General features: G+C 39.5%; 1 non-coding gene across 1 annotated transcript; it reads right to left on the bottom strand.

Moving 5' to 3' along the window:
• Window positions 1–10,957: 10,957 nt before the first annotated feature.
• LOC141415123 (U2 spliceosomal RNA) lies at window positions 10,958–11,148 on the bottom strand. Its single transcript, XR_012440148.1, has one exon. It is a non-coding gene; the product is annotated as a U2 spliceosomal RNA (small nuclear RNA).
• Between the last annotated feature and the right edge of the window lie 643 nt (window positions 11,149–11,791).

Genomic DNA, 11,791 nt, shown 5'->3' on the forward strand with positions numbered 1-11,791 from the left:
CTCTACCTGACCTCTTCACTACTTCCTGGTCACCTTCGCATATTGACCTCTGTCGCTTTAAGGTTTCTGTATTAGCTCCTCTGCAGTGGGGACATCAAACACTTTCAAGTTTTAGGTTTCCTACCTTTCCCCATTCCTCCCATATGTGCTCTCCCCTTAGCGTGTGACCCAAGTCCAACAACATTGCTGTATTTGCCCTAGATCTAAAGTCCACTTATGAGGGAGAACATATGATTTTTGGTCTTCTGAGCCTGGCTAACATCGCTCAGGATGATGTTCTCCGGTTCAATCCATACATTTGTTTTTTTTTGTTTTGTTTTGTTTTGTTTTTTTTCCTTTTATTATTCATATGTGCATACAAGGCTTGGGTCATTTCTCCCTCCTGCCCCCACCCCCGCCCTTACCACCCACTCTGCCCTCTCCCTCTCCCCCTCCACCCCCTCAATATCCAGCAGAAACTATTTTGCCCTTATTTCTAATTTTGTTGTAGAGAGAGTATAAGCAATAATAGGAAGGAACAAGGGGTTTTGCTGGTTGAGATAAGGATAGCTATACAGGGCATTGACTCACATTGATTTCCTGTGCGTGGGTGTTACCTTCTAGGTTAATTCTTTTTGATCTAACCTTTTCTCTAGTTCCTGATCCCCTTTTCCTATTGGCCTCAGTTGCTTTTAAGGTATCTGCTTTAGTTTCTCTGCGTTAAGGGCAACAAATGCTAGCTAGTTTTTTAGGTGTCTTACCTATCCTCACCCCTCCCTTGTGTGCTCTCGCTTTTATCATGTGCTCAAAGTCCAATCCCATTGTTGTGTTTGCCCTTGATCTAATGTCCACATATGAGGGAGAGCATACGAGTTTTGGTCTTTTGGGCCAGGCTAACCTCACTCAGAATGATGTTCTCCAATTCCATCCATTTACCAGTGAATGATAACATTTTGTTCTTCTTCATGGCTGCATAAAATTCCATTATGTATAGATACCACATTTTCTTAATCCATTCATCAGTAGTGGGGCATCTTGGCTGTTTCTATAACTTGGCTATTGTGAATAGTGCTGCAATAAACATGGGTGTGCAGGTGCCTCTGGAGTAACCTGTGTCATAGTCTTTTGGGTATATCCCCAAGAATGGTATTGCTGGATCATATGGCAGGTCATGTTTAGATTTTTAAGAAGCCTCTATATTGTTTCCAGAGTGGTTACACTAGCTTGCAGTCCCACCAGCAGTGTATGAGGGTTTGTTTTTCCTCAAATCCTCACCAACACCTGTTGTTGGTGGTGTTGCTAATAATGGTTATTCTAACAGGGGTGAGGTGGAATCTTAGTGTGGTTTTGATTTGCATTTCTTTTATGGCTAGAGATGGTAAGCATTTTTTCATGTGTTTTTTGGCCATTTGAATTTCTTCTTTCGAAAAAGTTCTGTTTAGTTCAGTTGCCCATTTCTTTATTGGCTCATTGATTTTGGGAGAGTTTTTTTTTAAGTTCCCTGTACATTCTGGCTATCAGTCCTTTGTCCGATGTATAACTGGCTAATATTTTCTCCCACTCTGTGGGTGGTCTCTTCAGTTTAGAGACCATTTATTTTGTTGAACAGAAGCTTTTTAATTTTATGTAGTCCCATTTGTCCATCCTTTCTCTTAGTTACTGAGCTGCTGGGGTTCTATTCAGGAAGTCCTTGCCCATACCTATTGCTTCCAGAGTATTCCCTGCTCTTTCCTGTACTAACTTCAGAGTTTCTGGTCTGATATTAAAGTCCTTGATCTATTTTGAGTTGATACTAGTACAGGGTGATAAACATGAATCTAGTTTCAGTTTTTTTGCAGGCAGATACCCACTTTTCCCAGCAACATTTGTTGAAGAGGCTGTCTTTTCTCCATCGTATGTTTTTGGTGCTTTTGTCAAAAATAAGGTGGGCATAGCCAAGTGAATTCATATCCAGGTTCTCTATTCTGTTCCGCTGGTCTTCATGTCTGTTTTTGTGCCAGTACCATGCTGTTTTTATTGCTATTGCTTTGTAATATAGTTTGAAGTTGGGCACTGTGATACCTCTAGCACTGCTCTTTTTGCTGAGTATTGCCTTGGCTATTCACGGTCTCTTGTGTTTCCAAATGAACTTTAGGGCAGATTTTTCAATCTCTGTGATGAATGTCATTGGAATTTTGATGGGAATTGCATTAAACATGTAGATTGCTTTTGGAAGCATAGCCATTTTTACTATGTTGATTCTACCAGTCCATGAGCACGGGAGATCTTTCCACCTTCTGTAGTCTTTTCCTCGATCTCTTTCTTCATGGGTTTGTAGTTCTCCTTGTAGAGATCATTCACATCCTTTGTTTACTTGTAGGTATTTGATTTTTTTTTGAGGCTATTGTAAATGGAATTATTTCCATATATTCTTTCTCAGTTTGTTCATTGTTGGTGTATAGAAAAGCTAATGATTTTTGTAAGTTGATTTTGTATCCTGCCACCTTGCTCTAGCTGTTTATGGTGTCTAGGAGTTTTTGGGTAGAGTTCTTTGGGCCTTTAAGATATAGCATCATGTCATATGAAAATAGGGCTATTTTGACAGTTTCTTTACCTATTTGTATTCCTTTTATTTCTTCTTCTTGAGTACTTGCTCTGGCTAGGAATTCCAGTACTATGTTGAATAGGAGTGGGGATAGTGGGCACCCTTGTCTCGTTCCTGATTTTAGGGGAAAATGGTTTCAGTTTTTCACCGTAAAGTATGATGTTGACTGTAGGTTTGTCATATATAGCCTTTACAATGTTGAGGTACATTCCTTCCATTCCTTTATTTCTTAGCGCTTTTATTATGAAGTGGTGTTGGATCTTATCAAAGGCTTCTTCTGCATCTATTGATCAAGTGGTTTTTGTCTTTGCTTCTATTAATGTGCTGTATTACATTTATAGATTTGTATATGTTGAACCATCCCTGTATCCCTGGGGTGAAGCCGATTGGTCATGGTGAATGATCTTTCTGATATGTTGTTGGATTCAGTTTGCCATTATTTTATTGAGGATTTTTGCATCAATGTTCATTAAGGAGATTGGCCTATAGTTCTCCTTTTTGGAAGTGTATTTATCTGGTTTTGGGATGAGAGTAATATTGGCTTCATAAAGTGAGTTAGGCAGTGTTCCTTCCCTTTCTATTTTGTGGAACAGTTTAAGGTGAATTAGTATTAGTTCTTCTTTAAAGGTCTGATAGAATTCAGCTGAAAATCCATCAGGTCCTGGACTTTTCTTTTGGGGGAGACTCTATTGCTGCTTCAATTTCATTTTGTGTTGTAGATCTATTCAGGTGATTAATATCCTCTTGGTTCAATTTTGGATGGTCAGAAGTATCTAGAAATTTGTCCATTTCTTTTAAGATTTTCAAATTTATTGGAATACAGGTTCTCAAAATAGTCTCTGATGATTCCCTGGATTTCTGTGGTGTTTGTTGTTATCTCCCTTTTTGAGTTTCTGATTTTACTGATTTGGGTTTTTTCTCTCTTCATTTTAGTCAGGTTTGCCAGGGGTCTGTCAATCTTATTTATTTTTTCAAAGAACCAGCTTTTTGTTTCATTGATTCTTTGTATTTTTTTGTTTCTATTTCATTAATTTCAACCCTTATTTTTATTATTTCTCTCTTTCTGCTTGTTTTGGGTTTTGCTTTTTTTTTTTTTGAGTTTGAGATGTAGCATTAGGTCACTGATTTGAGATCTTTCTGTCCTTTTAATATATGCACTCATGGCTATAAACTTTCCTCTTAGGACTGCCTTTGCTGTGTCCCTTAAGTTCTGTCTGGTAGGTTGTGTTTTCATTTTCATTAACTTCCAGGAAACTTTTAATTTCCTCTTTTGTTTCATCAGTGACCCACTGATCATTGAGCAATGTGTTGTTCAGCTTCCAGTTGTTTGCACGTTTTTTACTGTTGTTTTTGTTGTTGAGTTCCAGTTTTAACACACTGTGATCAGATAGAATGCATGGGATTATTTCTATTCACAGAAAACATTTCTAACATGTAGCTGAGGAAGAGTGAGAGAAAGAAGGAAGCAGAGTAATACTGGTTGATTTCTAAAGTAGCCATTTGGGTCATTTCTGGGTTATTTACCACGTGTAAGCAGTAAGGTTTTATTCGATTAGCTAAAATGAAGAGAGCATGTGTTTATTTAGCCTTCTGGGAATTTTGTTTTCTTTCTGTTTGGCTGTTTTCTTCTGGTTTGAACTCAGGGCCTCACATTTGCTAGGCAGGTGCTCAACCACTTGGACCACTCCACCAGTCATTTTTGTGTTGGGTATTTTTGAGATATGGTCTTGTGAACTGTTTTCCTGGTGTTGGCCTCAAACCATGATCCTCCTGATCTCTGCCTCCTGAGTAGCTAGGATTATAGGCGTGAGCTACTGGTGCCTGGCTCTTCTTTTTTTAGTAGCATTTATCATTTTCCTGATTATAAAAAACAAAAGGGTAGAGTGGGTTGTAGCTCAGTGGTACAGCACTTGCTTAGCATGCATGGAGCCCTAGGTTCAATCCTTAGCACTGCAACAATCAAACAAAACTAAGGAAAAATAAAAAGATACACTTCTAAAATAAAGATGTGTTCATTTTTGAGAATGTGAAAAAATTTAAAAGATGTAAAGTTCAAATGGCCCATAATTCTGCTTTTCTGCAATAATCAGTTAAAATTTTGATGTAGCTTCTTCTAATAATTTTACCATGATACTACATATAGTCAAATAAACTTGGTGTACATTTTTGACTATAAATTTTAAATGGCCATATTTCTAAACAATCACAAATTGATATATCTATTTGTTTTAAAATTTTCCTACTGGTTAATTAGGTTAAAACTTCTAATGTTTGTCACTGTATATGCTACTATGATTAACATCATTTATATACAAATTTGTTTAAAGCTCTATTTCCTTTGGAGCATACTAGAAGCACACAAGTTTTTTTTTTTTTTTAATTAATGTATCTTGCCAAAAAGTGTCTTAAGAATATGAAGTATAGTTTTGAAATTGTATCTCAATTTTGATCTTGCAGATAGAACTGATCAGGAAAAGAACATGCACAATACTAATGATTTATGTATTAAAGTTGCTTTTACCTGTCCAGAATTGTTTTGAGTAAATGAGTATATTTCTGGAATGAATTACTATAAATTCTATTGATAGCTGAGTGGGTTGGTACACACTTATAATCCCAACACTTGGGGGGCCATGGTAGGAGTATCATGAGTTCAAAATCCGCCTAGGCTAGATAGCAAGACCCTGTTCCAGTAAATAAATAAATAAATTTTGTTAGTAAATTAAGAAAAAAACTGTACTAGAAATTACTTGGAGTGGAATCATTTTTATTTGTCCCTTGGTTGTAGGCTTATGCATTCCTGAGAAAACGCAGTTGCTTTAGTGCCAAGCAAGCTGCACTAATATTTAAGAAGGATTAAAGAAGCAAATGGTGAAGGTGACATCCCCCAGCAGGAAGCTTAGGCATGTTCACACAGAGGCCTCATTTCGGGCTCTGTGTTCTCTGGTGTCCTGCTCGTATCTAATTACTAAAAGTAGTTTTTTTCTCATTATGTTCAAAATCTTACAGACAACTCCTGTTCAAAGTGCTGGTCAGTCTTCCCTTGTTCTTCATGAAGGGTCCTCAGCAAACTGACCTAAGACACATGCTTATTTTTGTTTCCTCTTTTTTTCTTAGTGTATATTAATTACACAGAGGAGTTCCATTGTGATATTTCCACACGTGCATATAATGTACTTTGATGAACTGCATCCCTTCTCCCAAGACATGCTTTTGTCACAATTATTTTCTTTTTTATTCAAGATATGTTACTATCTTCATTATTGCTTCTGGAGAAAATGTTCTGTTGGAAAACATAAGGTTGGCAGAATTTCAAACAGTAGAATCCAATCTATCATATCTCGTTCTAAGGCCTTTGTCATTATTGGAGGGCTGTTAAATTGACCAATATGGACGTGTCTATATTGTGTGGAGGTAGCAACCAGGATTTAAGCATCCCAAGAAAGCCAGTTTTGCCACTAGTGAGAAAAACTGAGCTATTCTGTGTCACCTTGAATGTATGAGTAACCATGATTATTAAGAATGGCAAATTCCAGCCAGGAGTGGTTGCACGCACTTGTAGTCCTAGCACTTGGGAGGTTAAGGCAGGAGGATTAAGAGTTTGAGACTGGCCTGGGCTATATAGGGAGTTCAAGGCTACCTTGAGCTACATAGTGATCTTAAAAAACAAAACAAACAAAACAAAACAGAATGCCCAATTCACCTGGGTATATTGGTGTGCTATCTGTAGTCCTAGCACTCAGGAAGCTAGGCCGGAAGATTCCTTGAGCCCAGTAGTCTGGGACCAGCCTGAGCAAGATAGTAGGACCTTGTCTCTTAAAAAGAAACAAATAAACAAGCAAACAAACAAAGATACAAACATCATGGCTGAAGGTACAGGTTCAAGTTGTAGCACACTTGCCTAGCAAGCACAAGACACTGAGTTCAAACCCCAGTACTACTAAAAAAAAAAAAAAAAAAGAGAAAGAAAAAAGAAAGAAAACATCAAAAACAAGAAATAAATAAAAAACAACAGAATACATACTCACAAAACATTTGATTCAGAAATTTTCATCAAAGTCTTAAATTCAAAATGTTTTTGAAGCTGGGTGGCTCACACCTGTGATCCTAGCTACAGAGGAGACTGGAAGGATTGCAGTTCGAGGCCAGACCTAGCAAAACGTTTGCAAGACCCCATCTCCACCAATGGCGAGATGTGATGGCACACACCTATCATTCTAGCTAGGTGGAGAAGCACAACTACGAGGACCATGGTCCAGACCAGCCCAGGCAAAAAGCCATACCCTATCTCAAAAATAAACGAAGCAAAGAGAGAAGGCAGAGTGGCTCAAGTGGCAGCAAGTGCAAGGCTCTGAGTTCAAATCCCAGTACTGTCAAAAACAAGTTTGTGAAACTTCAAAATAAAACATCATGAAATGAGAAACTAGTCAACATATTGTCTTTAAATAATCAAACACACTTTCAAATAAAAAAGTATTCACAACTGATGCCTTGCTTCTTTTGACAAACAATTCAAGTAAATTTAATTGAAATTTAAAAGTTCTGCACAGATTATAACCATAATGCTTAGTGTAATACACAGGACATTACACATAGAAAATGTGACTTTAATGTGTACCCCATAACAGAAGTATCTAATGCTTTCAGATTCTTTTTTGTTAGGTAGGTATCACACACATACAAAGGTATCTTTTTCAATTCTGTGTTCTAATTTCCACTGCAGACTTGCAGGCTCCTCGCTCATGACAACATCCTGGTTGATATTTTTCTGTATCTGTACCTGAAGTTTGGGAAGGTTACCTGAATGAATAATCCTTGACAGTAGTGTCACTAATTGTGTCAGTCAGCTGTCCATTACTATAACAAACTATCTGAAATACTCATCTCAAAAAATGATTATTGGTGGGTCGGGTTTGAACTTAGGGCTTCACACTTGCAAAGAGGTGCTATACTACTTGAGCCACACCTCCAGTCCATTTTGCTGTTTATTTTGGAGATGGGGGTTTCTTGAACTATTTGCCCAGGCTGGCCTCAAACCATAATTCTCCCAATCTCAGCCTCTCAAGTACCAGGATTACAGGTGAGCGCCACTTCACCTGGCAAAAGGTTTAGCTTGACTCACAGTTTGGCTCTTTCACAAATTCTATCATTAAAAGCAATCAAATACATTGCGTGATTAAAAAAAAATCAACTCTGCTGAGCTATAATTTACATAAAACACACCCGTTTTTATTGTACAGCCTAATGTACTTAGACGTATACACCTGCATTCCACATGATTTTTAATTTGGAGAGATGAGTAGCCCGAGTTTCATCCTAAACTGGTAATTTAATAGCGATGTGACATTGGCCAAGTTACCTTAAGTCCTCAAAGTCCTAGTTTTTCTCTGTATAATGAGGATAAAGAGAATCTCATGGAACTGTGATAGTTCAAATGATGGACGGTATGTGTCCAGCACAGTGTTTTCAATTCACCTTTTATTGGTAGGTAGGATTAAAAAAAAAAACCAAAAAACTTCCTAACTCTAAATTTCTATTAAATAGAAATCTGTGAGCCTCATCCGTTAGTCATTTTTCCTCTATTGTGTAAGAGCAGAAGGAACGCTGGTGAGACAGCATGATCACATACCCTGTCCACCCCCAGTTCTTAGAACTTTCACTACATCTGTGTCAGCATGACAAGCATATACAACTATGCACAGTTTTCAGTCTAACAAACTACTGCAGAATTACTTCTCTAGGACAAAGTTTCACCTGGGATGGAAGTAAGTCTCAGAACTACACATTTCCTTAGCAAAATTTCACAGAAGCTGAAGGATAGCTTCTACGATTGTTATATAAAATGCTAAGCCCTTAAGGCAGGTGAAGTTTTTTGTTTGTTTTTTCCCCCGCCCTTTCATTAAACTCCTTCCAAGGCAATCGCCTTGGAGGACACAGGCAAACTGTGTGTGGCTTCATTTTGGTCACAAGATCTTACACCAGCCGATGAACACTTGCTGTGAATTCGATCACTTAGACGCGAAGAAGCCCAGATGGCAATAGCTTCATATCATTTTTATGTCTGATAAATATATGTATATACATATATACACACATACATATATACACATGTAAAATTTTTCCCCTCGGTATCTTTCAGATGCCTGAAGAGAACTCTGAAACACCAACACCCCATTTTCCTGCTTCATGCCTGCATTCTCTGAGTACTACGGCTGAACTCGGTAGACTGCAGGTGTCTAGAGTAATTAACGGGCACCCTGTAGAGAGTGTGAAATTAGTGGCACCCAGATGGTGATTCTAGACACTTCTATTTTCTGACAAGAAAGTCGCCTCAGAAATGCTTAGTACTCCGTTCCTGCTCCCTGATTCCAGTTTTCGCCCAGGCACGCCGCGTCTTCCTTCACCAATCCCCTTCTCACTTGCGCTGGGTCGGCGAGGGAGCCAGGAGAAACGGCCAACGGATCTCCGGGGCCCACCCACCCGGACACGTCCACCGCGGAGATGCGCGGCGAGAAGACGACTCGATCCCCAGGCCGTCCGCCGCCTAGGCCCGATCCTCCCGGGAGGAACGGAGGTCAACGCCGGCCCGAAGCTGCAGGGACGCAGGGCGCCCCGCCCCGCCAGAGGAGCACGGCGGGGATGGACAGGAAGTGAGTTCGCGGAGGCCCCGCCCCACGCAGGACGGGGCTCACAACGTGCTCTCAGGGGCGGAAGTGCGGGGCGGGGCCTCGGGGGGAGGTGACTCTGTGGGCGGGGCGGTGGCGACCAGAAACTCCCTTTCCAAAACGTGGGGGCAAGCCTTTAAGAGAGCCTGCAGAAAGAAGAAAAAGAGACCGGGGCGTGGGGGTTAGGGGAAGAAGGAGGGAGAGAGGGAGGAGGAAGAAGAAGAGAGATTTCAATTCACTTTCCCATTCTGTCCCATTCTGACCTGTGACTTAGAGGGAATGGCCTGGCCAGACTCTGGTGTCACCACCCCTGTCCCCAGGCTGCAGCGCGCACAGGGGCAGTGAGGTGTAGGCGTCGGGTCTGCAGAGCTTCACCCTCCACAATCTTACTCTTGCGAAATTTCTAGCATTGAAGTCCAGGGTAAAATGCAAACGCACTGGAGTCACGATGAGCAACAAGTATTCCCAGATCCCGACTGTCTACTGTCTAAACATAATCTTCTGGTTAAGAAATTAACTGCCTTTTTAGTTTTTTTATATTTTTCTTTAAGTAGAAAATCTGGGAAATACATACTGGATGTGGCAGGTAGACTAGTCTGGGAGCAGCAGGGCATGCAGTACTTTGGGAAATAAGCATCTGCCTCCCTCCCAATTGCGTGACATGGCTCCATGCTCAGCTCCTCCTTACAAATATTTGTTTTTTTGAGAGAGATCATACAGTTTTTCTAGTTTTATAACATCATCTTAACTGAATTCACCCACTTTAGTTCAAGTTGTCTTTTTATTTTAGTTATTTTTAATTTTTTTGGTGGTACTGGAGTTGAACTCAGGGCCTCATTCTTGGTAGGCAGGTGTTCTACCACTTGAGTTATGTCCCCAGTCCTCATCTTGTCTTAATTATGTATTATTTGCTCCAATGTTAGACCAGAATTAAACAAAAAAGGAATAAACCATTCAAAAAAAAAAAAAAAAGAAACAGCAACAAAAACTATACAGTTGCCTATGCAAAGTGGAGTTCAGATTTCGTAACTGCAAAACATGTTCAGTTTGATCAACCAACTTCTGTGCTAGACTGTGGGAAAACAAAGACTCAAGACACTCTATAGGGAAGATGGATGAATAGAAAAGCAACTACTATTCAGTATTATAAGTTTAATAATAAAAGCATGTGCTAGACACAATGGTAGCATAAGTGAAGGAGTGACAAATTTTATGGGATGTGGAGAATGGGAAGCTACAAAAAAACTTCACCCAGGGATGATACCCATCCAAGAGAGTATTTAAGTCACAAACAGGAATATAAGGAAAAAAGAAAGACAGTCCATGGTGTAGATATTATTAAATTAGTACAGAATGCTGACTGACAACACAGAAAAGAAAGTAAAATATAAAAAGGTGCAGAATTACCTTAAATTGTCAGCAAACTGTATTGAAAGATGGGGTGAAAAGATAAAGAATTTCTTTTACTCAAATCATACTTCTATCAAGTTATAGAAAAAAAAATGGTCCTCCATAATTCCTACTCTAAGAAAACTCATGGTTTTATTTATTTTTGTAAAATTTATCCCCTCCTCCCCCAAAACTCACGGTCTTACAGGTTTCAGTCCATGCTTGCTTTTTTGCTCTGGACCTGTGTGGCACAGTACATCATGGTGGAAGCATTCTGTGAAGGACCAATGTGATAACAATATCATATTTTTGCAGGTTATGTTATAATGTTGTTGTTTTTTTCTGGTGCACTGTTCCTGGCGGTACTGCAATACCAGGTTGATGCGTGGAGGAGATGGAGCAAGCTCCTATTCCATCTCCCTGTTCCAAAAATCCATATAATATATTGTCCGCGGATAGAGGACGTATCAGATAATAAACTGATAAGAACAGATACTACACTTGATCTTAGTCAAAAGGCCGAGGAGCGATTGTGTTTTTCTTTTTTGGTACCGAAGATTGAGCCCAGGGTCTTGGGCATACTAAATGCCCACCTCTAGTGGCTGATAATTTTCCGTAGAAATGGAGTCTCCATATCTTGGAAGTGGTATAGCAAAGTGGTTCTGTGTTGGCTTTGGCCATCTGGTATCACCTGGGCTGGAATGTAGGCACCATTGCTTAGTTCTGTCACTTTGGGGAGTTATTTTTCTTTATCTCACTTTCTGCCTTTGCCAAATAGGGTTATACCTGTACCAATTGGCAGTTGAGATTTTAAATATGACAGGGCTTTTTGTGCATGGGGAGGAATTCATAAAACTGCTTGTGTTGTAATTTATTATGACTGTAAATTTTAAGCCTAGTTGTTACTAAGCTTTTTTTTTTTTTTTTTTTTTTTTCTGTACTGGGGCTTGAATTCAGGGCCTACACCTTGAGCCATTCCACCAACACTTTTTTGGGATGGGTTATTTTGATAGGGTCTCATTAACTGTTTTCCCAGGCTGGCTTTTAACTGTGATCCTCCTGATCTCTGTCTCCTGACAGGAGATTATAGGCGAGAGCCACCAGCACCTGGCAATGATTTTTTTTTTCTTTTGGCAGCTCCACAATTTGAACTCAGGGCAGGCACTCTTACCAC

This window comes from Castor canadensis, chromosome 12, assembly GCF_047511655.1.
Source record: "Castor canadensis chromosome 12, mCasCan1.hap1v2, whole genome shotgun sequence".
NCBI classification, from domain to species: domain Eukaryota; kingdom Metazoa; phylum Chordata; class Mammalia; order Rodentia; family Castoridae; genus Castor; species Castor canadensis.